Source organism: Thamnophis sirtalis, unplaced genomic scaffold (genome assembly GCF_051295495.1).
Source record: "Thamnophis sirtalis isolate CommonGarterSnake01/CBP01778 unplaced genomic scaffold, rThaSir2_p1.2 scaffold_3, whole genome shotgun sequence".
NCBI classification, from domain to species: domain Eukaryota; kingdom Metazoa; phylum Chordata; class Lepidosauria; order Squamata; family Natricidae; genus Thamnophis; species Thamnophis sirtalis.
The window spans coordinates 69670299-69697550 of NW_028261383.1; the positions used below are offsets into that span (position 1 = coordinate 69670299).

Here is a 27252-nt window from a genome sequence, read left to right on the forward strand (position 1 = left end):
CACACTGAATCACTATTCTCTTCTGATTTGTCCTAAGAATAACAAACTATTTAGCTAAAGTTGAGAGGTAAAAATGTCCTTAATTCATGAGTTAAAAAGCCAGAAGCAGCATCTGCAAAAAAAAAAGTTTTCCATTTGCAAAGAGCTAAAGCAGTTCCATGAGAGACATGTAATAATACATTTTCAAGAAAAAAACCTTAAATATCCTGCAAGGAAACTTTGTGTAACATAACTGCAGTTTGAGCTCAGTACTTTAAGTGTCCTGCTTAAATCCTGTTACATCCAGCTTTAAAATTTTGTCAAGCCAAAGATAAAATTGCTACTAATTTGAAAGGCTGAGAGTTAAACCTTGAGAACAGAATCAAAGAGTAGCAAAACAAAATAGAATCAAAACCAGCAAAGCACCTTTATCTTTAGAAAACTAAAGGTAAACAAACTATAAGCATGCTTAGTCACCAGAAATATTTAGCTGCAACTAATATGTAGATTTACAGACCTGTAAATGTAGTCAGCTTCTTATAACCTTTGTCTCCAATCATCTTACTGCTGTTCTGCCTCCTTTCTGCTCACAAATTCTTCTTCCCAGCCCTGTCCAAAGGAACTGCCCAGATTTTGTGTTGTAATATGAGCAGGGAAATACCATGTGCCTCTGATATGGTTAATTCTCTTTTACCTCCCTCTAATTTGCAACAAAAGAAAGCACCAACATGACCAAAGGTTTTTTCCTTCCCTAGTTTGGTGGAATCTAAAAAATATAGCAGCTCCTTCAATTGTGGAAATCTTAAAACAAAACAAAAAAATCTGGATGTTCATAAAACCTTTTTCCTAATTCTGCATGCATGCTAACCATTCTACAAGCTCTTGAGAGTCTTAAAGTGGGACGAAGGTCAATCATATTCGAAGTACTATAGTAATTTTGTGGATGTATAAACTCACCAAGACTTCCATTTTAAGGAATAAACTAAAGATATTGTTGAAGTTTTTTTAAAAACATTCTGAATATTTTTTATTGCGTCATAGATCAATAGGATTATTTAAATAATTTGTTTGCCCTCACTGACCCCTAATTACAAATAAAAACCAGCAATTAACATTATTCTAAGAACAGTGAAGTGAAACAAAATTTAAATTCCTTTCAAGAATCTATCATCTTGCTTAGTCTGTAGAATTCTTTCAGAATTCAGATATGTTGACTTTTCATTTATAGAAGGGGTGGGTTCCTGCCACCATTGCTACCAGTTCAGTGCCCGAAAAATATTGTGTGCACATTAGCACTAACAATGGTCTGTGCATGCGCACAACATTAAGAATGGGGAGGGGAATAACATTTTTTTCAATGAAGATTGTTCTGCACAAATCAAGATGGCGCCGCCAAGGATCGAACTGGTACATTCATGTGTTTGCCAGAATTACTACCTATTTAGCTGAACTGGACCGGTACCCACCTCTGGTTTATCGGTCTCCAATCTCTTCCATATAGAATGAATAAACCAGGAGCATTTGAAGTGATGGAGAGGGACAAAGGTGCTAAGATGGCAAATTGGCCATTGATTACAAAACCCTCTTCCTTTGTAATGCATACTTTGACCAAGTCATCCTCTGCTAGAAATTATCAACTTGTAAATGTCAATGGCATTCAAATTGGGTAGGGTCACTTGAAGACCCGTTTAAAGACCAGCATGATTTACACCCATAATTGTGGGCACATTTTCAGTCATAAATTGAGGGTCACCTGTATATTACGTATCTTCGAAGTGGATTCTCAATTTTTTAAAAACTTGTGAGATCAGGGTTCCACCACAAAACCGCGATGCCCTTATCCATGCCGACATAAGTGCGGAGGCAAATCCGCGGCGTCCGAAGCGCTAAGAAAAAAACGACCCTACCGCCGCGACAACAGCGCAGTGACAGAAGGGCGTTCTACATGCTTCGTTCTTTGCCTCCAAAGGTAGCCCTCCTCCTCCAGCTGACAGCGGCAGCGGGCACGGGGCAAAGCGGGCTGCCCAGCAGCAGCAGTCCGTGGCAGCGGCGGCGGCTGAGGCTCTCCCGGGCCAGCGAAGCGGGCTTGCCCGGCGGAGGCAGGCTGCCCTCTTCTTCCTCAACATCTCCTTGGACAGGCGGCCTCCGCAGCCGGCGCCTCCCCCGGAGGAAGAGGCAGGGCGGGCGGCGGCTGAGGCTCTCCCGGGGCCAGCAAAGTGGGCTTGCCCGGTGGCGGCGGCCGCCCATCCAAGGAGATGTTGTTGAGGAAGAAGAGGGCAGCCTGCCTCTGCCGGGCAAGCCCGCTTCGCCGGCCCTGGGAGAGCCTCAGCCGCCGCCGCTGCTGCGTCCTCCTCCGCCGCCAGCGTCGGAGGCCCTGCTTGGGCCCCCCGCGGGCTTCCTGCTGCCCCCCGTGGCTGTGCTGGACCCTTCCCGCAGGCTGCTGCTGCTGGGCAGCCCACTTTGCCCCGTGCCCGCTGCCGCTGTCAGCTGGAGGAGGAGGGCTACCTTTGGAGGGAAAGAACGAAGTATGTAGAACGCCCTTCTGTTGCCGCGCTGTTGTCCCCGCGGTGATGATGCGCGGTGATGACGTCGTGACTTTAGCGACGCGATTTAATCTCCGCTCTTTTGCATAGCGCGGTTTTGTCGTGCCACGGAGATCAGGAGTATGGCTATTAAGGAACAGTGGATAGGTATATGTGGGTGTGGAAATGTATCCTTCTTTTAGATGCTTTCCTCGGACAGTCTCACCTATCATAAATCTCACATCCTTTCAGTTTTGTTTTGAATTAATCTGTACAGGTTGATTTACAACCATTCATTTAGTAACTGTTCAAAGTTACAATAGCATTGAAAAAAAATGATTTATGATCACTTTCACATTTTGACCATTGCAGAATCCCCATGGTCACATGATCAAAATTCAGGGACTTGGCAACCGATGTGTATTTATGTCACTTGCACTGTCCAGGGATCATGTGATCACCATTTGTAATCTTCCCAGCCAGCTTCCAACAAGCAAAAACAATGGAAGAAGTCAGATTTGCCTAATGACCACATAATTCGCTTAACAATTTAGCAATTTGCTTAACAACTAGGATTAAAAAAGGTTTTAAAATGGAGCAAAACTCATTTAACAACTGCCTTACTTAGCAAATTGAAATGTTGAGCTAAGTCGTGGTTGTATGTTGAAGATTACACCTGTGTAGTTTTTTCTATTTTTGTACTTCATGAGTAGTCTAATTCTTGTAGTTTTTACTACATTAGGAATTCTGTTATTATCGACCAATGATGTCGAAACTTTTTCTTATGGTGTGCCAAAATTTCCTTGTGCATGCTATTGTCCATATATGCATGTCCACAGCAATTCAATCCTCTCTGCCCACCTGCGCATGTGCGCATGACCATTCCCCCACACACACGCATGCACACACTGCCCCTCCTCACACTCCAGAGGCTTTCTTGAAGTCTGGGGAAGGCAAACATGGCCTCCCCCAGCCCAACGGAGGCCTTGCAGAATCCGGAAATGGATCATTTCTGAACTTCTGGTTGGCCCATTGGGCCTGTTTTTTGCCCTTCCCAGCCTCCAGAGGCTTTCCTGAAGCCTGGGAAGGGTGGAAATGGCCTCATCCAGCCCTCTGGAAGGCCAAAAATGAGCTGGTTGGGTGCACATCCACTCCCGAGCTGACAGCTGGTGTGCCAGCAATAATGGTGTCATAGGTTTGCCATCACGGTTATAGACCATTTTGACAATTGGTTTGAAAATCTAAAACAAACAATAAAAATGAAAAAGGCAGAAGTAGTCATGCTCCTTATTCAACAAGTCATGGTTAAATATCTTAATTAGGCTTTAAATAAGGACCACTTCTCCATTGCCTGAATGCTGTACAAGGAATCTAGTAGGATCAGAAAACAATATTTTATATATTCTTCCTGCATAACCATAACCTCATAACCAACATTATTCACTGTACTTCCAGCACTATTGTCCCATAAGCTACTATCAAACTACTCTCAAAAAATAAAACTGACTACCTTAATATGCAAAGTTTTTCTACAAATACTTTGTCAAACCTTGGATATAAATATTTTTAAAGAACTATTATATTAAACAAAGAAAAAAACCCAGAATAGTACAGCCCTGTGAAGTGTCGTCTTGTATTGCTGCAATATTAAGCTCTAGAAGGGCAGTTTTACTACTCCTGGCAAGGGAGCCAGGAATAAAAGCTACCTTAAATGAAATTTAGGAAGGCTTTCACTTGAGAGAAAGTGAGAGACACCTGGAGGGGAATGTTACATTGCAAACAGCTGCAGGAGAAGATTAAAGTGAAGCAAGAACAAGGACGCTCAGAGAATAAAAAGCAGACATAAAACTAGAGCATACAGGAAATGCATACAGTGGGGTTAACTATTAAGTGCAAAAATCAGAAGAAATCTGGTAATACCTTTTACTGAAAGGTATAAGCTTTTGTGGGCTGCAGCTCACTTCAAAAGATTCCCGTTTGCTATCATTGATTAACCCAGTTCAGTTCCTAAAGATCTTTATACTTTTTTTATAAAAAGCATTAGCTGGAAAAGATGTTAGTAGACTCCTTGGATATTTTGTTCCCACAAACTAACTCAGCTCGCCTCCAACAGAGTCTATTAAGTAGAAGTGTGTTTGAAATCTATGAAAATTAAAATAACAACAAAAAGTTAAATAGATTATGGAAATGTTGTGGTTCAAAGTAGATAATCAAGTAATAGTAGAATTGTTAGTAACAAATATATAGATATGAGTCTAATGCAAATAAATGTGCAACTTAAGGTATGGATCCAGAATTTCCATTCTAAGAAAAGAAGGATTTTTTAAAATTTATGCAAGGGCATTTGATCCTGTTGAGACTGTTGGTTTTGGAAGGAAAATGTGGATTTCCTTCCCCCTTCCAGAGGAACTTAAGGGACTTTGCAGAATGTCCTATTGGTGGGACTTGAGTCAAAATCTAAGCTTAAATCCAAATACTGTTTGTCAGGTGCAAGAAACCAGAGGTAGGATAGAGCTCATAAGTACTATGAGTTTATTTCATGCTACCTGTACACAAGAATCTTATTTACTAACAGTCAAGGGAAATTGGCCCGGGAAAAGTGTCATGTATGGGCTTGTCTTAGGTTCTTATGGGAGGAGGGTAGTGACTCCAAACTAATAACATGTTTGACCCCACCCTAGGACTAAGCCTGGTCATCTCTTTCATGAAGTCCATTAAATATGTATTTGTGGATGTGTGTGGATAGGAGTGGGAAGAACGTACATTATATAACAATAACAGAGATTATTTGGAAAAATAAATTTTCTCAAAACTCTTCCTGATACTTATTTTTTGCATTTCTACCCTACTGTTGCAACTGACATAGGTAACTTAATTGATCTTATCACATAACTATTATGATTGATTTTGTTTCATACCAAATTATTTTGGAAAAGGTTTAGTTAATTGTTGAACCAAAAAGCAAGTTCGATTTTTCAGTGCTTAAGTGAGTTTGTGTTCTTAACTGCTTAACAAGTTCATAAGGGCCTAATGGAGAAGAACAGAGATTTTTCTTCTATTATGTTTCCCCATAAGTAACCAGGTGCAAATTGGAAACCTAAATAAGGCAGGAAGGCAATAGCAGTTATTCCCCAGCAGCTGATTATTCAGAATATTTATTGGAGATAGCATATACCATGTTGGAGAACCTTATTATCCACAGATCATTAAATTGGTGGTCATCATTATATTCTGATGTAGCAAATTCTGTAGATTAAATATGTGCTGTAGGAAGTAGCACTTCCTTTAATCTGCCTCATGTTGCTTACTGTTTGGTTTAGTTGGATGATTCAGGGTATTGTATTATAAGAAACATTTCTTCTCAGTGTGCCCCCCCCCTCAAAAAAAATAAGGAGGAACTCAATTCTGATGAATGAACCCAAAAATAAAAAATAAAAACAATAACTCACTTTTTATTCCTTTGTAACATGAAAAGTATGACACTTCTATGGCCGGAGAAGGAAATGGGGATAAGAATCTTTCTTTGCTGTAATATTTGAGACTACAATGAATGATGTAGTCTCATGATGAGTTGTGGATGATTCCCAACTCAGCTGAGGGAAGGAATTAACAGTCTCAATGGTTTTTATTTGAAAGAAGTAAGTCCCTTCATCTCTTTCTGAAAATGGATAGTAAGTTCTGCATTCCCCCCCCAGAACTATATTATCATTTAAATTATATTCTTCAGTCTCATATTCTAGTCTGTATTTTCTGCATTTATCAGGCAAAAGTTATTAATTTTGGAGGGTAAGATGCTTTTGATCAAGTAGTCATAGTAGCATGGAATATTCACTGATACTCAGCAAGCAGAATATTGTTTCTAATGTTGTTACTTTGAGGATAGTAGAAAAATAAAAGGACTTTGGTACTACTGAAAAGGTACACACAAACCATAGGGGCAGGAGACTTTTGTGTGTGTGGAATAAGTGCAACATACACTTTTGCTGTGAATTCCTACTGACAACAAAACACAAAACAAAAGATACTAGATGTCAGGCTGTTTCCTGGAGTTCCCTGGGTGGGAGAAAGGTCTGCCCTGTTCTGGATCACCTGGAGCAAGCTCTCTTGCTAGTCCGCCCTCTGCCATGGTAGTCTGAGTTTTTCTCCATGCATCCCAGGTATTGGGCAGTGGGTAGAGAGCCCAGGACTCAGGAATCTTGTTTATTTTAATTCGTTTTGGGAGGATTGGCTTGCTGTCAGGGTTCTGACGATGCCCTAATTAAACCATGAGCCTCAAGCCAAGCTTCAAAAGAAATCCAGTTACTTGTTAGGAACTTCATGTCAGCACAGACCAAGTGAAGCCAACTCAGACCTTATTTAATTTGCACCTTGGCTCTGACTCTATCTCCCGACAAGGTGTCATCAGTCACATTCCCCAACAAAGCAATTTCACGGGTTGTAGAAGTCACTTCCTCTGGCCACTATGGGTGTGCATGGAGATGACCTTGTCATACCAGCTGGAATGTGCTTTGTTTTGACTGAAATGTAAGTTCCTTGATGCAGCTTCAAGTCTCCATTCCCCATACCCCTGCCTATGGCAACTCGAGAGCAGGCCAGGAATGCTTTGCGAGTTGACACTAGATAATCATGTATATGATCATTATGTTATTCCCTTTCAGGATAAGCAACATTATGCAGAGTGGTAAGAAAGGGTAAGTAAAAGAAATTAATACTGAACAGAGAAGAAAAGAAACATAGTGAAAACTATTTTAAACACCTTCACTATATCTCTCCATATATTTCATCTTTTAATTCATGTCCCTTTCAATTATCTCTTATATTTTAAATAACATGTTTCCAGATGCAATGCAAGGAAGGAAAAAATATAAGCATTAAAATACATGTTGATGGCCAACAACTGCTAAATAACCATCAGATCTAAAATATCATATAGCTATACACAATTAACAACTTGGACTACTATAAAATATTCCATACCAAATTTCTAATCTAGACATATTTTTACTGAACTGTAGAAATAGTTAACATATTTTAACATAATCAGAATCAATATGCTAAAAAAGAAATAATACAATGAAACAATACTTTATATAGTGTGTAGACTATATGCCTGAATAAAATGGAAAGTGACACAATTCCTATTTAGAATTATAATTCAGAAATGGTTTCCAAATAATATTGACTTGTACATCAGATTTATTCTTTAGACACGTAGTGGTTCTAGACATCAAAACATATTCCCATAGATTAAATAACCATTCTTCCACAGAGATCAAAAATCTTTTCCAATTAAAAGTATATAAAATCCTTGAAGCTACTATGATAAACATGAAAATAACTTCCAAATACAATTCTAAATGTTGGTCATCACTTATAGAGCCCTTTATAGCATAGGACAGTGATGGCTAACCTTTTGTCCTCGTGTGCCAAAAGCGTGCACGTGTATGCGGACCCACACCCATAATACAATGCACACGTACTACCCTACCAGGGGTGGGTTTCAGCCAATTCTAACTAGTACGCTAGAACCCATTCGTGAAATTCAGCATACGTTTTAGAACCCGTTCGTCAGGTGGCACAGTACCGGAACGCTGCCTCCTGGCTGCCCCCCTCGCTTGCTCCCCCCGCCCTACGTGATCTCCTTTCATTCTCTTTCTGCCTCATTCACTCGTCCAGGTAGCAGAGAACAAAAGGAGATTGCATAGTCAAGGGCAAAGGAGCCTGCAGCCTCCTTCATTTAAGCAGCTTTCTCACATGCCTTCTTTCTTTCTCCGGAAGGCATGCAAGAAAGCCCCCCCCCCCATTGCCCAAAGTGAATGAAGGGGGCTGCAGGCTCATTTTCCCTCGGCTACGGTATCTCTTTTCATTCTCCGTCTGCCTCATTCACTTGTTCCAGCCTGTGATAGCTTTCTCCTGGATTTCTCTCTGTCCTGCCTTCTCCAATCTCCCTAATTTCAGCCCTTAATCCCCCAGTTGTCTGTTTTTGGGAGTTCCCCCCTTTCTACCTCCCCCCCTTCATTGTAATCCCAAAAATGTTTGCCACATGGGCATGGCTTGGGAGGGGAGTCATGTGACTGAGTGTGGATTAGTGATGTCAAGTTGGCCATACCCGCCCGGTCACATGACAGCCAAGCCACGTCCACAAAATAAGCCACACCCACAGAATAGGTTCTAAAAAAATTTGAAACCCACCACTGTCCCCCACTCCCACATATGTGCATACTCCCCCACCTCCACACATGTGCATATGACCCCCACCCTGCATTCCATTTTGGGCCTCCCACCTCCCATGCATGCACAGCAGAGACCCTAAGACCAGCTAGCTGGCAGGAAGCGCGCACATGTGTGGCAGAAGTGAACTGAGGTGATGGCTCATGAGAGGGCATTGCATGCCAACTGTGGCACACATGCCATAGGTTCACCATCATGGGTATAATGGATTCTCTTATATTGGCATGAGTGCTTAATCATTAAGCTTTATCATCTCTGCAAATTTCATTAGCAAAAAGCTTGGGAAATGTATAGATTTGCTGCTGTTTATATCTTGCTCTTCTGCTAGAATACATTCAAGCAGTTCTTCTGAATGTCAAAGGGAGGGGGGAAAAGAACTCCAATGCTTTTGTCATTTTTAATCTTGTTATGATCTTCTCTAACATTTTTCATTTCTTTACTTTTTCCTTATGCTAATTTTCAACCTTATGTTTATGTCAGCCCCCATATCTATTCTCCCCAGTGGTGAGTTTCGAATCCCGTTGCAACCGGTATGGTGCAATGGGGCCCGGCGACCACCACATGAATGTGTGCAGCGCACAAGCACACACATGGAGCACACACATGCGTCCTTATCTCCTGCGACTCTATGTGATGCTCCAGCTGCTCGGCGGAGCTTCGCACAGGTGTTGTACGCTGCGCATGTTTGAGCAAATGGCCCATTTCCTTCAAATACAGGTAAGAAACAAGGATTGGCAGCTGAGTCATCCAGAGCACCGTACCAAAACAGTACTTGGTGCTCTCGGCAGGCACCGGTACACCTGTAGCAGGGCGTACAGCCTGCAACCCCCCACTGATTCTCCTAAATAAGAAAAATCCTCGTCCCAAAGATGCTTTCCTTCAAAAGGCAACTGGACATTCTTGTTTTGCTTGAAGATGTTTCACTTCTTATCCAAGAAACTTCTTCAGCTATGGATTCTCACTTCTTCTTGGATAAAAAGTGAAACATCTTCAAGCAAAACAAGTTGCCTTTGATAGAAAGCATCTTTAGGTAACCATGACCTGCTTGATTGAGAATCTCCATAAAAGCCATCCCCCATAATTGGTAGTTTTTAGACCTTTTCACACTTACAACAATCATGAAACAAATATGTTTCAGCAATTTCTTTTTTCTTTTTTACTCCCACAACCCTGCCTTCTGAAACAGGCACCACAAGTTGGTGCAAGAAAATATCTTTATTTGTTATTTCAAGCTAAAGAAATACTTTACCCCGTCCCTTCCCAGTCAGCTTTTCTGTTGCTGTTTTGATGTTGTCTCACTAAGACATGGATACAGCAGCATCTGACATGGCAATAAAAATACTCAGCATGAAGCATGTGTTGTCAAGTACACTAGAAAGATGTGTTTCTTATGTTTCCCAGGATTCAAGTTGTCCCTGGTAGATTAATGCTTAGAATCAACATGACAAGACTTTGTCTTGAGGAAATGAAGAAAAAAAGATTCCACCTACAACCCAAGGGCTTTCTTTTCTCCTCTTTAATTGTCAGCATTGGAAAGAGTTTGGAAGCCTTGCATTATAGGGTTTCCCAAATTCTTTGAAACCTTTATATTTACTCTGGCCAATTTAAGGATCAAGGATATTAATTTGGGCAGAAGAATGTTTAAAAAGAAAGGTTTTTTTTACAAGTTTCAGATATACTGAATTATAACTGTGTTAAAATACCTTAGCATTTTTCTTCCCAGATTAATAACATGCAGCTTGCTACTAACTAACGCTATTTTTTTGCATATTTTAAATTTGATTTATCACTTTTGTATTTCCCAAAGAACTTGGCAGGGATGGAAGGTGTCATTTCTCTCCATGGCTAAAGATTCTTGCTAAAGATTCTTTTTCTTCCCACAAATTTCTCTTTAACTCTCACATTTCATGCTACATAGTTTGGGCATGCTTCATTAACCATCTCCTAAGCCCCGCTCTTGTAGGGTCTCATAGGTTTTTTCTACTTTTGGACTCATTAAGCTTGATTTTTTTTGAAAAAATCTTTAATCAGGGAGGTTAAAATCTTCCATGAACTGGGGCAATCTGACCACTTTCTTTCCAGTTTCCTAAAAAAATTACTCTTGCCATTTATGGAATATCCATGGACTTTTGTAAAGTTCAGAGTAGGTGCTTCTCAATGAAGCAAACTAGTGGGAAACAATAGCAATAGCAGTTAGACTTATATACCACTTCATAGGGCTTTCAGCCCTCTCTAAGCAATTTACAGAGTCAGCATATTGCCCCCACAGTCTGGGTCCTCATTTTACCCACCTCGGAAGGATGGAAGGCTGAGTCAACCTTGAGCCGGTGAGATTTGAACCGCCGAACTGCAGATAGCAGTCAGCTGAAGTGGCTGCAGTACAGCACTCTAACCACTGCGCCACCTCGGCTCTCTCAATCTAGAGCTAAGGGCAAGGGCAGCAACAATAGATCACCTGACTGGATTCTTCTAGGGCAAGTAGGATGGCAGAGATCCCCTCTGTCCCAGTTTTCCCAACAAGCCACTTTTTAGAAGTCCCATTAGCTTTGCGCCACTGTACTCACCAGAACAAGTTTCTCATGCAAATGCTAGAGTGGCGGGCTATTTTATCAGTTTTGTGCATGGCTGAAATGTTGGATTCCCACAATTGAACTATTTCAGCCTTGTATTCCTCTAAAGGATATTCAGACAATGAAAGAAAGTAAGGCAGAAGTTGATCCTTGCTGATGATATTTAAAAAAAGAGAGGAGGAGGAGACAAGATATCCTAATTAGAAGTGCTCTCCCCCACCCCCCCAAAAAAGTCTCTCCTAATTCTTTGGCTCATTTTTACATTTTCTATTTCTGCTGTTTTAGTTAATTTAGGTTGATCAAATAGAAAAAAAGCCAAAAATGAAGCCTACAGACCCACCCTGTTCCTATCACAGTGCTATTATTGACAGAAATATAGAAATATTCCCACTGACTGTCAATATGGTGAAGAGGAACTGTAGCACATCCAGAAAAGTTGTTTTATTAATCAAGCAGTGTATCATCCAGACAATACTAACTAGTAATGACTTTGAATATAGGGGGAGGGGATGGAGGCAAGATAGGGATATGAAATAGGGTCAACAAATTGCACGACCGCATAGCAACATAGTTTTTTGCTGATGCAAGTCTCAGCAGTGGAACTAAAGACAATGGGATTACAATATAGTTGAACAAGCACTGCAGCACGTATTTGTCCATGGCAATAGTCACACTCCCCAAGAAGGATGCCTGATGTCAATATGACTCTGGTGGAGTCAATTCTGTATCTCCTCAATCAGGAGGGATGTTTCAAAGACTAGAGCAGCAGAAATGTAATAAAGACAGCTGTTTTTTCATATAAGAAAAGACTGAATGACGGAGAAGTCAATTAAGAAGACTATTAACAACTACTCAGTTTCAGAGTGATGAAGAACATTGCAAAGAGCCTCTAATGCATGATGGAAAGAAGAGAAACAGGGAAAGAAATGGAAAGAAAAACAAACACCAAACCTGATTTTGCCTTAATCTTTAAGTCTTTTCTTGACGTTCAATAAGAACCATCCTCAGTTAATTAGGAGCTTTTCCTTGTGATTTTTTTTTTACTTGTGCACAGGGAACTTTGTTCTCACCAGAATTCCAGAAGTAACTAGCCTCACTAGTGGTGAGTGGAGTAAGGAAACTAAGTGAGGATATAATGAGGTGGGTGGGTGGTTCTCCCCATCCCACTCTTTCAGTTTGGCAGCCCTGCACCGGACAACATATGTTTCTTTGAATTCCAGCTGTGTGAGATCTGACCAATACCGCCAATAACAAAGGATTATAGGGATGGTAAATCAAAGAACATTTAATGTAGCACACATTTGTGACTTACTTACTTAATTTAAGGTATTCAATATTTTGTCATTTGAGAACAAGGGGAATTCAGAAGATCGTGAGGATCAGGTAAGGCGGATTAAAGCAAAATAAGAATAAAATACTGATGATGCTGTTGGCAAGAAACAGGTTATCTTCTAGGTCAGAGGTGTCAAACTTGCATCCTCACGGCATTGTCATGTGATGTATTGTGACTTTTTCCCCTTTGCTAAACTAGGCATGGGCATGGCCAGCGCATGACACATCTGGACCGCAGGCCACAAGTTTGACAACCCTGTTCTAGGTCCATCAAAGTCCACCAAAAACACTTTAAAGCAACTCCCTTTTGAATACGTCAAGCGTGGCTTGGTGACAGGGGATTTAGGGAGCCATAAATGATGTTCCCTTTATCTTTTCTTTTCCAGCCTAAGATATACAGTACCTGAATGAACTCGGTATCTGGACCTGTTTGTTTGTTTTCTTGCTGTCTGGGGCAATTTTTAGAGTTTTCTTCTCTCCCTCAAACCCACTGCCATTTAAAAAATAAAAGCAAACCTCCTTCATAGTCATCCTACAAATATGCAAGAGATAATTGTGTTTTTCAGCCTGTGATGTGAGCATTAGAAACCATTTCTTCACAAATATTTCAACAAAATGTCTCAGCCCAGTTTTATTTTGTCCCATTTACTTATTTCAGGAAGAAAAACTGGAAGGGTAATTTATGTAAGATGATGTTTAGCTGCTCAGAAATACTGTCATGCAACCATCAATGGATTGCAGAATAGATGCAGGTTCATCCTAAACAGACATGAGATATCTTTAAATTGTTGGTTCACAATGTGTAAAAACAAAGTAAAAACTTGTACATGAGGTCATGACATAGTGTAACATCAATAAGATTTTTGCTTTCGGAACTTAAGGCAAGGTGGACTATATTTACCCTTTGGATAGATCTGATGGTTTTTAAATTACATATTTAGATCTCTGCAAAAAATTCTAGTTTTACAAAAAAGATATACCTTCAGATGCTAGCCCCTCCGTCTTTTTTCATTTTCATACATTCAATCAGAAAGTCATGTTCTGAACATAGCAGTTTGGGAATTTTTTAACAGGAAGATGCCAGTTAATTCTTCCTGAATACACAAACACACTTTCTTCCTATCTTATTTTGGGATTTATTTCTTAAATCTCAGAGCAGTTATATTATTAAACATAAATATGCTAAAGAAGTTACTTCTCTCTGATCTTCTCCTCAGCGTTTAATTCTATAAACAAATGTGAAAAACTATTAACCACAAAATGTTTATCCCAAACTAGCCCTATCCCTTGTTTTACCTCTTAAATGTCTTGGCTGGGGATTAAGAGTGTAATCTGTAACCTTTTTGCTGGAAGTAAATTTTGGAGAAGATGTGAATAAGACTGTACAGTTAATCTTTTCATTTCCTTTCCATTCTATCTTTTCCTCAGCTCTGGGGCCCCCCAATTATGCATGCTTCTCTTCCTACTGTTGTGTTTAATGTTTAATAGCACTTTAAAAAAATATAATTCATTTAAAGGCAATCTGATGAAGCTGAAGGATAAACTTAAAATTAAAATCTGCATACAGATTTACTGGGCATGCATATACAGGTAGTCTTCTACTTAGCAAACATGTGTTAAGCAACCATTTGAAGTTATGATGCTGCTGAAAAAAGTGACTTATAATCAGTCTTTACACTTAGTGCCTCTGAAGTCACATGGTCAAAAGTCAGCATGGATTGATGATGGTTACAATGTGCTGGGGTCACCTGATCACCATTTGCGATCTTCCCAGCAGCTTCTGGGAAGTAAAATCAATGGAGGGAACACATTCCCTCAATGACCATGTGCTTCACTTAATGACTGCAATGATTTCCTTAACAAGCATGACCAAAAATTCATAAAGCAGAGCATTTCTTAACAATTTGTTCACTTAGCCATGCACAAGCTTAAAAAAAGACTTATCAGCATGAAGAATTGAGCATTCTGCTAACACTTGTCACTATCTATATTCATGTTCCAAGAATAAATATACTCAGTTCACAGACAAATGGAGTAGATGCATATAGATAAAGATTCATGGGCACACATGGATTGTTGGAAATTTTTCCTGAGCTGATGGCGTAAAGGAGATTATAAAGAATTATACAGATACCAATTGCTTATACATTTCTTTCGCTAGGAGCTGGGTAAAATCGAAAGGAAATGGACATTGATTGAGAACTATTTCAATATTCCTAATTAATGTAGTTTTCTGAAGTGGTGTATCAAAGGCAGGCTTATCTGTCTTTGTAAACAACTCAGGGTAATCTTCTTCCATAATCTTATCCAGTTGTTTAAACAGATACCCTTTACAAGGGAACTGTCCAGCAAATGAAGAAAAAACAACAACTGTGCAGACAGTACTGCTGTTATAGTACCTTTAATGTGATGCTGCATTTCAAAGGGATCTCTTTAATCAAGGACATTGCCTTATTACTGAACACCTTGCAGGAATCTTTCAGAGCTAATCTTTTTCTAAATGTTAGAGAGTCCACATTAGCCAAGATAAATGATAAATAATATGATGATAAATATTATAAGCCCATGCTTCTCAACCTTGGCAATGTTAAGATGTGTGGAATTGGCTAGCTGGAGAATTCTAGGAGCTTAAGTTCACAGTTTAAAGTTGTCAAGGTTGAGAAACACTGCTGTAAACTAACTAAATAAAGACATATTCCCACTTTAGATGGCCTACCCATTCAATCTTCAATCGTTTCCCAATACTCACATTACGCATTTGCTTTCATTTCTGCTAGTTTTTCTGTGATCTTTCAACCATCAATCACTTCCCTGAATATTATCCCAAACTAATATTTTTTCTCTTCTCTCTCTGTCTTCCACCAAACCTGTTATCACTACGCTGTCTTTCATCCAGATTTATGAGTTCAACTATAATAATAAAAATTAGGGACAGAGAACCTAGTTTGGGGGAGGGGCTTTACTTGCTCAAACTTTATTTAATGGAGAAGCATTAAGCTATGCCAGCTTTCATCTCTCTAAAGTAATTGAATTCTGCTAGTTTTATCACTTCAAGAAGAACTACATTTTCTGATCAACAGATCTATTAATGCCAGCAGAAGAAATCAATACATCAAAAATAGCTCAGTCTTTTATCTGCCAGTTTCTTTTCCTACCACACTTTACTTGATTGTTTAAAATACATTGATTTTTTTAGAACCTGCAATTTCTATTTTACGACTTTAGGAATTAACATGTTTCCTTGATTCAAAGTTCTTCTGTGCTTTTCTCTGTTCTTTCTTGCAACAGCAAGTTATAAGTTTCACCAGTGCAGGATACTTTATAAAGTAGAAAACTAAGGCCTCTCTTCCAAAGAGCTTGCCGTCTAAAATTTTCTCTGGGAAACAACAGATGAAGGACAGAAAAGTGGAAGTATCATTAACATGGAAGAAATATGACACTCTTTCAGTTGCATATGTTTATACTTAATCTACAGCATGAGTTGAAGTGGAATTTGAGAACTAGAGAATTGCAACTGAAGATTTATCATGAAATGTATTTTAAGATAATGTGTTACAAAAACTAAAAGGTGTGTTATCTCATTAGAGATGCTTTGGAAAAGTGGTCCAGGAAGAAAGAAAACAGTCGAGGTGGCGCAGTGGTTAAATGCAGCACTGCAGGCTACTGCTAGATCAGCAGTTCAGCGGTTCAAATCTCACCGGCTCAGGGTTGACTCAGCCTTCCATCCTTCCGAGGTGGGTAAAATGAGGACCCAGATTGTTGGGGGCAATATGCTGACTCTCTGTAAACCGCTTAGAGAGGGCTGAAAGCCCTATGAAGCGGTATATAAGTCTACTGCTATTGCTAAAAAAAAAGTCTGAGAAAAGAAAAAAGTTGTAGGTAACAATGGATAACAATAGCATTTACATGTATATACCACTTCACAGTGCTTTACAGCCCTCACTAAGCAGTTTACAGAGTTTTATATTGTCCCCAACAATCTGGGTCCTCATTTTACCAAGCGCAGAAGGATGGAAGGCTGAGTCAACCTTGAGCCTTGTGAGATTTGATCTGCCAAACTGCTGGCAGCTGGTGATCAGCAGAAGTAGCCTCCAGTATTGCATTCTAACCACTGTGCCACCACGCCTCTGGATGTTGAACCAAAAGGAGTAACCATTGAGACTAAGGCCCAGGAGATATGAACTAGCAATCTCAAAAAGTTTGATATTTTGGCAGCAGCAGGTTGAGTACATGTGAAAATATGCAGATGATACAATGGAGCCTACAACAATATTAGGGAAAGATTATTTGAGACAGAACTGATTTTTTTTGCCAAATAGACAAAGGCTATATTTTTCTACTATTGTCAGACACAGACAATGCCCAAACCACATACTAGTGAGGCTCCAATCCAGGGAAGGAAAGCTTTCATTCATGCAAACACAAGCAGGTGGATATCATGGAGACCACTTCTTAAAGAGAACAAAGAATGTATTGCGTATACCTGTAAACAGCAAAAACGTTAAGAATGAAGAAGTCAGCAATATTTCCCAGTCTGCAGTACAATTCTATTTCCAGTACAGTTTATTTCTTTTTTTTTTTTTACAGAATTCATGCTTTTGGATACCCCATTAATTTTCTCCTCCAATTTTACCAAACCTTTAATATTACTGGTTGTACTTTCTCTAACTCAGTGTTTTTCAACCTTTTTTGTGCAAAGGCACACTTTTTTCATGAAAAAAATCACGAGGCACACCACCATTAGAAAACGTTAAAAAAATTTAACTCTGTGCCTATATTGACTATATATAAAGTGTTTTTCCCATGGCACACCTTACACTATGTCACGGCACACTAGTGTGCCGCAGCACAGTGGTTGAAAAACACTGCTCTAACTGCATGTACTTCAACCATCTTGTCTTTTGAGTTTCTACTGGTTTTATATTAAAAATATGTAAGTGTTTATGTCACTAATCTTATATACATCATAGTTCTTTACTGAAGGCCTTTCTTTAATCACATTGGCATGAAAGATGATTCAGAGACTAATCTCTTCTCCCACCCCCCAAAATTCTTAAATCTCAAGTGGCAGCTTCAGTGTCAAAGGAATAGAAATAAGGAGAGTGAAGGAGATAGAGATTGAATTGTTTCAGAAAATGACTTATACTCACATAATACTACTATGAAGGGGCTATTTCAAATCATCCCAATAGTTCACATACCACAGATTAGATCCAAACATTGAATGGAATCACAAAAACTTACTAGGAACTTATTCAGATTCTTTGATTATGTAGGATCCACCCCAAATATTATGTAATAAAAATCCAGATCCAATTCATTGTTTTCTAGCTGTCACAGAAATTTTGTAAAATAGATCAGTGCTGCGGACAAGAGGCCAGTTTGTTCATCCAAAGAGAGTAGAACTTATGGAAAATTTAAAGGACTTCTACATGTACTCTTCATTTTTTCCTATCTGCTTTTCTCATTTTGAAATGGTGCAGAGAAATAATGTTTAAAGCTCTCTTTTTTGGGTTTAGCTACATATTTTACCTTATACAGTTATAACCAAGCAAGAGCAGAATAAAACCTTATTCCAAGGTCAATTTGGTTATCTCTAGGTAGTAATTATGTGTTGGATTTCATGTATGAAATATCTGGCCAGAGGTCATTAGCTTAGTATCCCTGGGATAAATTAGAATCATAGCTCCCATAATTCAAAGCCTTTGGCCATTCTGGTTGGGAAACCCAAAAGGCATCATCCCAAAGAATGTAGAAGGTACTAAGTTAGAAAGGTTGCAATATATTTACACGATTCCTCTCTTCCATTTTTTCCCCCAATTTGCTCAGTGGTGGGAACCCCTCCCTCCTTCCTTTTAACTTTTTCCAGAAAGAGTTTCAGGATTTGGGAATGCATGTTTGAAAGAATGGAGTGAGGTTTGTTTATTTTATTTACTGGTGTTTAGTCCTCTTCTGTCACCATAAACTTTTCTCAAAAGCCTCACTTAATTACCAAAATGCCTCTGCCCAGGGAATTGTTTGCAGCCTAGCTGAAGTTTTTTTTAAAACACGTTTTGTTGTTTTTTTGTTTCTCCCACACTTTGTTTCCATCACGCGGGTACTAGCGCTGTGATTTCATTTTCATATTCCTCCCCGCCCCCCATCTTTCCCGAATGACTTTTTCTGGCTTCTTCTACCATTTCCCATCCAATCGTCCAGAAGCAGATTTGCTTTTCCCCTTTCCGTCTCCATCACTTAGCAGGACCTCCTGCCGTTCAGTAACACTGACTGAGCCACTTCCAAATCCTCAGCCTTAGAGCCTTCACTTCCAAAGTTCAACTAGTGCCGCGCTCCTTCCTTTGCAAAGGACTCCGAAAAGCAGCCCGGTTTCCCAGAGAAAAGTCGCGGGGACCCTGCCTTGGCTCGCCCCCCCCCCCCACACACACACCGGACTACCTGGTTCCTGGGCACCGGGAGCGCAATCTGAAAGGGAGGATTGGGAGGGCTGCTCGGAAGCCTCCGTCTTCCGAGTCTGGGAACGGAGGGAGATTGAGGGTGTCTCAAAGTTGACCAAAAGCGGTGTCTCCGCTTCGGAGGTGGACCTGATATGTACTCGAAAGCTTCCAGTCTATCCCGAAGATCGGCTTTTCACGTCTCATCAGCGACCCCCCTTTCCTGACTGTCTGCAGCGGCCCCCATTTGAACCCCTTGATCGGCCAGTTCTGCCCTTCCACTCAACCCACCACCAAAACTTACCCCATATGCACGCAACTGTCAGGCGCCCTTGCGCTACTCTGTTGCTGCTGTGTTGCCGCCGCCGTCACTAGTGCAGCTGCCAAAAAAAATGGGGGAGGGAGAGCCACAGAAATCGGGAGGGGAAGAAGAAGGAAGGAGGGACTTTTTAAAAGAAGAGCACAAGGAAACCGACCAACTGCAGAACTTGTTTATCTAACCTAAAACCCGGAGGCTGGGGTCCATCAGTCATCGTGAAGACCCCCCTTGATGTCTCTCCACCCACCTCTTCCTCTCTCTCCACGTAGTAGAAGTGCTGCCTTCCTCCGTCTTTAGAGTAAAGTTTTGTCAGAGGGGCGACCGGGGTGGAGAAAGAAGTCCAAGGGACTTTGGATGAGAACCCAGGACTAATTCAAACTAGGTGGGCAGCGGGGTTGGAGAGACGGATTATGAGAGACGGGATGGGGCACGAGATCCCCAGGAAGGGAAATTGGTTTGTAAAGAAGCGAGGAAAGTTTAGAAAAGGAATCTGGGGGTGGAAGGCTGGAAATATTTCACTCTGGAGTCTGGACTTAAAGAGGAGATTTCTAGTGAAGACTAACCCCATTCCCCTTAAAGGCACTGGACACGGTATCTCCCTGCAAAGAGCAAACCACAAGCACATATATCCCTTTCAACAATCAAAAGGCAAGTTGCACATACTGAAATAACGGAAGTGGTGGCGTGTTTTTTTTTTTTTTTAAGAAAGGGAGAAAGGGAGGGATGCTAAGTTGTGCTGTGCAAGGTGAATTTAAGGAAAGAGTAATGGAAGATACACTAAATTTTCATTTCACTGAGAAAGAAAAAGAACGGTACATAATTTAAAGTTACAATTAGTAATAATTGTGGTTTTTTTTTAAAAAAAAATGGGATAAAGAGAGGCTTCACCCAAACATTTGCTGTCTGTAATTAGACAAAGTAGACATGAAAGAGGGGGAAAGAGAGGTTTAGTCTGGTATGTTACAATAGGACTATACAAACCAACCACAAAATGAAAAGAAACTGTATCCCAATTAAAAAGATACCTACAATTGCCTTGGAGGTGGATCACTCACTTTCTTCCCCCCCCAGGTAAAATAGAATATATACACATGCATTTTGTTAGCTTCACTAAATTTTTCTGTGGCTTAATATATGAAGGATACCAGCTTTATTAAACAAAACAGAAGTTTCAAAGTAATTAAAAAGGCAGAAATTATTCATGTCATAAGGAGGCAAATTATTACTATCACTTGTGAATGCAGATAAGCTGAGATATAGCTGAGTGATGGCATCATAATAGTTCATGGCTATTACTGGTGAATATTCAGCTCTTTTGGTTTCTTACGGAAACTACCATAGTGAGGATTTGGATACCAAGGAAATGTGACAATTTTGGTATCCAGGAAATGGATCATACCAGTCAACAACCATAATTAACAGCCTTGGCAGTAAGTTGTGTTGTTTCTCTAAGGGTATTTATTTAGGGTATTTAAGAGTCAGTCTAAAAAAACAGTAGAAATAGGGTCTTATCTCTTGCATTTTTAATGGGAGTACATGGAACCACTTATGATACTCTTCATTTATTTTATCCTCACTTGGATCGTGGAAACCTGAGCTTGAAGGATGAGAGCTCATTCTTTTTCAGCCTATCTTACTATAACACCTTACTATAGGTTTTTCTGCTTTTGATCAACACAACTGAACAAAAATAATATTGTGATTATTCTCTTTTACTATTCTTAAGGGTTTTTTATGGCAAAGATACATGGCAGAGTGATAATTAGAAGTGATCTCTGAACTCAGATGTTGTAAATTAGTCAGAGTGACGCCATAAACAAAAGCTTAAAGTAGAATCAGAAGAAGCTTAGGCAAAATAAATCAATTCCTCCAATACAGTTCTTTGCTTTCCAGGCAACTGAGTTCTTAATACCTTGGATTACATTATTTAAATAACTTTGGAGGTGGAATAATTGATACATTGTTCAAGCAGTTCACCAGATCACCACCCCCAAAGCAATGTTTTCATGAATTGCATCTTGAATAGAAGGTCTTCTCATGCCAGTGTTTGGAACTTGGTTGAGAATTATTGTTTTAACAAACCTCCACCCCCCCCCCATGCCCCTTTATTATCTTTTCTTTACACTATTGCTGATGTCCCAGCCTTTTGATAATACTGGGCTCAGTCATTGCTCAGCTCATAAGCAAAATGTGCATGCAATTATGAAGTTAGAGATATAAAACATTCCACATTTAAGTAATAAAATACTTTTGTATGCAAGCCAAATGATCATTTAAGTGAATATATTAAAAATGTTTTATTATCTTATGCATGTCGCTCTCATTCCTCTGATCAAAACTTTGGCTATTATGCTTTTTCCTTAATTGTAGAAAGCAGTTGTATCATCATAACCAAAAAGAAGCTGTTATTTTTGGATAGATATTTCCTGGGTGTGATGGATTAAAAACACTTAAAATAATTAAACGCCTCTGGCTTGACACATTCAGTTTGGATTCTGCTTATAAAGGAACACACCCAATATGTATGTGTGTGCTTGTGTGAGTGTATATATTCTGCTGATCAGTTCTTTTTTTTCTTTCTTTTTTTTTTGCATTATCTGGTTGTGTGCATGTCAGAAAGGAAATAGCAATACAACAACAATAGGAAGGAACATACCAGAACATCCTTCAAAGCTATAATGATTAATATAGGTAGAATGATACTGATTGCAGTATTTAACTGTATTTCCAGAAGAAATCACCAGCAATTTTTTAATAATGCAAAACATTTTAACTATAGCATAGATAGTTCTAGAGAAGAGTTAAAGCAATGGCTCCTAACCTTTTGGGAACCAGAGACCACTTCCATGGAGAGTTTCTTCTGCAGACTGGAAGGGGTGTGGTTTTGTCTGCCTGATCCCATGGATGAGCTTCACTTGTTTGCGTACCCCTTTTCTGGCATACCACAGATCAGGAATTGGGGACCCCCTGAGTTAAAGTATTCCAAGATGTGCTGATTAGCAAATTAATAAATGTGGGGATGAATTGCATGACTGCTTGATAAATCCACAGAGTTGTAAATCATCCCCACAGAGTGCCCATGGACAGTCCATTAGTTTGGTACAGCGAGGTGAAATATGATTCAATCCTAGACACAATACTCTTCATTTTCCCCCCGTTAATGATCTGGATAAGGAAGTGTAAGGAATAACTATTAATTTGGCAGAGGACAATACTCTGGAAAACAAAGCAAAATTTGGATTATGTCTACAGGTCCAAGAAAGTGACTAAAATAACCAAGTTAATTTTAACATTTTAAAACAGGAAGATAGGTGCATATTCCAATTGCGCTTAGCTCTTTTTATGTGTTCTGAATTTACTGTAGCAACATGTAAAAAGCAAAAGCATTGAACAAGCTAGCTATACTTACTTGGTCCACATTATCAGCATCCTCCTAATGTTCAAAGCACATTTTGAAAATGGGAATTTCCTCTCTACAACCTCAATTTTTCCAAAGTGCTTCATCAAATCAACAGAAACAACATTTTGCTTTAGGAGCTGATATACTTTATGAAGAAGGTAACAAGAACAAAGTGAGAATGGAATTAGAATACCTGGACTTATCTTTCCACTTTGGTTGTGTGCCACAAAGCATTATGGACATCTGAAGAGGCTTTTATCTCTCTCAATCCTTTAACTCAGGGATGTCAAGCTCATGGCCTGCAGGCCAGAAGCGTCACACGCTGGCCATACCCAACCCCGGTTTAGTGAAGGGGAGAAAAGCCACAATACGTCATGTGAAGACACCATGACGAACCAAGTTTGACATCCCTGCTTTAACTCCTTGGATTATTTGGCAAAGATGCATTTTTCACTGTCAAAATTATTAGATGTTAAATTAAAATTGGGTCTCATCAGAAACATGATTGAAATAAACATAATTTAAAAAAAACATATTTGGGCTGGAAATGCCAATGTGAAATGTAGTTAAAAAAAATCCTTTTCCAGAAAGCTATCATGTGGGTGGCGGTAGTGGAAAATCCATTGTTTGTTATCTAGATCTATTAAGAACACTTTTTTTTCTGATACCAGGAATAAATGATATGATAATGGAACCTAACACTACACATTCAGGACAAAAAGCCTTCTCCAATTCTTGATATACCTTCAGAACTACCAGTCATTTCCTTTCTTCTGCTACAAAAATTCAAAAATTATGTCAACCATTAATCCCAAGCATGAAAATAAAAGCAAAATCCACTTCAGGAAGAGCTACAACCTTAGAAAACAACCACAGCTGATACTCATTCACAGCAGCATTCTGTCAAGTTCTAAATAGCTAGAAGATCTGAGACACTAATGCATTGTATAAATGTACTAATACATTCCAGCAATTTGAAAAAGGTTAGCATTTATCTTTTTATACTAGCACTTTCATTAGACTGTGCACATATAAGGCATCCAATGTGAAACTAGTGTTAGACAATTCTTGTTGTCACAACTCTTCCATTCATTTCTGTTTTTGTTTCCTAGAATACTTTTAATGGAAGGAAGGAAGCCAGGAAGGAAGGGAGGGAGAGAGGAAGGGAGGGAGAGAGGAAGGGAGGGAGGGAGGGAGGGAGGAAGGGAGGGAGGGAGGAAGCCAGGAAGGAAACCAGGAAGGAAGGAAGGAAGGAAGGAGAGGAAACTAAATCTATGTCCCTTTTATTTACTTCCCTTTGATCTTCTTGCTCAGAAATCATATTCATCTGTCAGAAATCAGTTTAAGGAAAAAGGACAGACTTTGTCTGAACTTTCTGGATGGCCTTCAAGGGCAGGGCCATGTAGAGCAAATTACAGCAATCCTATCAAGAGATTATAGGAGGATGAGTGACTGCCCTTTGTTCATCCTATTCCAGGAAAGGCAACAACTGGCTTATCAGCTGGAAATGGGCAAAGTATTTCTGGCCACAGCTTCCAACAGAAACCATGAATCCCAAAATGCTGAGGTTGCTAGTCTGCTCTCCCCAGTACAGAGCTAATTTTATCCTAAACGCAGAAGGTTTCTGAACCAACAGCCACTTCATCTTGCTTGGTAAAGAAAAGCCAAAAGCCTTCTTTGATTGTTTTGAATCATGTAAAAGCTTTATGTGTAAATTCTAGTCCCATTTTTTAAAATAAAGGTCAGCTTAGTGACCATGGATCAGTCAATCTCTTGCAGCAGTGCTAGGAAGAAACCATTTCCAAAATATTGCCAAGAAAAGTACAGAGACTAATCTACACAGTCACCAGGAGACAATAATCCATTCTATAGCTGATGGTGTGTGTAATTCAGGAAAACAATAATTAAGGGAAATTAACAGTCTTCCTTGTGCAGTTGGATAATTAATTTGAAAAAAAAAGTGGAAATGCTGGAGAAGGATCCAAGTACAACTTTTAAAATAAAATAAACATGAGTTACTCCCTCCTGTAGTTCTTTTACAGCATATGGCAATAATGAGAATCCATTTATATTTATTTTTGTACTGTTTTTATAGGTTTAAAATATTTTATTATTTTAGAATTGTAAGCCACACTCTGAAAAGTGATTCTTTTCAGCAATTTTACTGCATTATATACAGTAATTGGAAGCACGTATACAAGGCATTGTTCTGCAAAACAATGGAGTTTTCTTTCATAGATGATTACACTGATCATATTAAGCTGATCATTTGAAACATGCTAAATGACAGAAGGGTTCCAAACAAACATTGTGGACTTTCTTGATATCTGTAGAGTGAAAAAATGCAGAGAATGTAAACAAGCAAATATTTCAACTGACACTATTAGGATAAAAGGAACTCCAACTTTCTTCTTTCAAGAGGATAGCATTGGAAATGTGATGTTTTTGAAATCTATCTGTATATATATTCTGGACTACCACACCAGCTTGCTCAGAAATTATTATTATAGATACACTTTCCTAAAATACAATAGGGGTGCACTGCAGTTGATATTTGTCCTTTTCTGTATAACTTTACATTTTCTTCTATTACTTTGTTATATATGTGTGTGTAAACATTCAAAATAACATAGCCAAGACATCCTTAAAATAAAGACTGCAATAACCTAGGATTAAACACAAAAATACTTTATATAATCATTAACATGAAAGAAAATTAATAATTGATGGAGTTACATCTCTCCTCGTTAGTGCTTATAGAGAAAAACAAATATTTTGAATTGGTTTGAATGAAAAGTCTAGCTGCAATTTTCATTTCACCATTCAGGAGTGTAATTTAGCACTTGGGAGGTGATTGATTATACTTTTGTTTTAATCTTTTTGCTTACCACAGATACAGAGTGAGGGATATGTGATCTGGTGATAAAATATACAGTAAAAACAATAATAGGAAATGTAAGACAGTAATAAAAGTTTTTAAATATCACATTAGAATGATCGTATTTTAAAAAGTCTAAGAAGAAATCAACAACTTTCATAAATACTGGAGTAAACAAAAAATATCTTAGATTACTGTGTTTTACAAAAAGGATAACTGTTTTCCCAAATGAATCAAAGATAACTTGTCTAATATATCATAACATCTTCCATCTTTTATATACCAATTTTTCTATAACAACAATGTTCTGCAATTTTTCATATCAGATCTAATGACTAAGGCTCTGAATTTTTCCAGTATTGGGCTATAACTCATCTTGCAATAGCCATCATGAATTGAACAATTGTGTTTTTTGTTTTTTAAAATAATGACAGTAAATATATTGGATAAATTTGCTGGTATCCATGTTGTTAATCTCTCTAATCACTCCTGTCCTGAATCTTTGTATAATATTGGGAGGTGATTGATCACACTTGACTATGTTCAGAATCTTTTCTATAAAGGCCTGGGATGCTGGCAATTTGACTGGCATGGAGAGAGCATGGAGAGGAATGACCCTCTTCACCTCTATAGGTGGTCCTAATGAAGACCTTCTGTGCCTACCGATTGTATTGGAATTGGGACTGAAGAAGCACACTTTTTCATTCATCCTAAGTGTGCAGATAATTGGCTGTCAGAGGTCAGTTGGAGATAATAACAGCTGCACCTGCCTGTGAGCTTCACACAATAAGGAGGGAAGTATAACAGCCATTGCAAGCATTTTGTCAACCAGGAAGATGTTCTTGTTCAAATATATTAAATTGCTTTGTTGAACCATTTGTATTGCAAGGAAAGGAAGGAAATGAGGGTAATAAAAATGGGAGGTTTCCTTGAGTTGTGCTGATACATTGTAAGTGCTACCAGGTCGGGGAAAAGTAAAAATTAAACACATCTTCCCATTACAAAAATAAAACATTGCTACAAAAGAAACAATGTGTGATTGATTCGGGCTACATTTGTGGTGTGTGCGTGTGCAAAATATAGAGCTAAATGTTTTTCTCTTTAAAAAAATAATAAACACGGTTCTGCCCAAGAAGTCTAGGTTATCTTTTCTCCTAGTCAGATTCCTACTAGATTCTTTTCTAATTACCTTTTCATGCTAAGCTCTTTTGTTTACAGTTGTTCCTTTGCATCTTTGAGGCGTCTGGGAGCCTGGCCAGATCAGATTTCCAGTTAATCTTCGAGGTGTTTCAGGTGGAGTGGTTGCTTGGTGGTGCAGGAAAAGCCTTTTTTTTACATTCTAAGAAACAATCATTACAAGAAAAAAAAGTTTAGGCATAAAGAATATGGGAGTGTACAGTATGTGCTAATTCTCTGTTACTGAGACAATGGAGGAAGCAAACCAGAAAATAAATAACTTTAATTATTCTGTGTATTAGGACAGCACCTGCGGCTCCTAACTGTTTAGGCACTAGGCACTGGTTCCATGGAGAGAGGTTATTCACGGACCAAAGGGGGCATGGTTTCATGCGCTGTCTGCATCCCATGTAT

The 27252-nt window shown here is 39.1% G+C and overlaps 1 protein-coding gene across 1 annotated transcript in view; it reads right to left on the minus strand.

Moving 5' to 3' along the window:
• Positions 1 to 19447, minus strand: part of FBLN2 (fibulin 2) — a 132539-nt gene extending 113092 nt beyond the window's left edge. The window contains exon 1 of the mRNA XM_087709084.1: positions 19370 to 19447. The gene's annotated coding sequence lies outside the window, so the exon portion shown is untranslated. The remainder of the gene's footprint in view (positions 1 to 19369) is intronic.
• Between the last annotated feature and the right edge of the window lie 7805 nt (positions 19448 to 27252).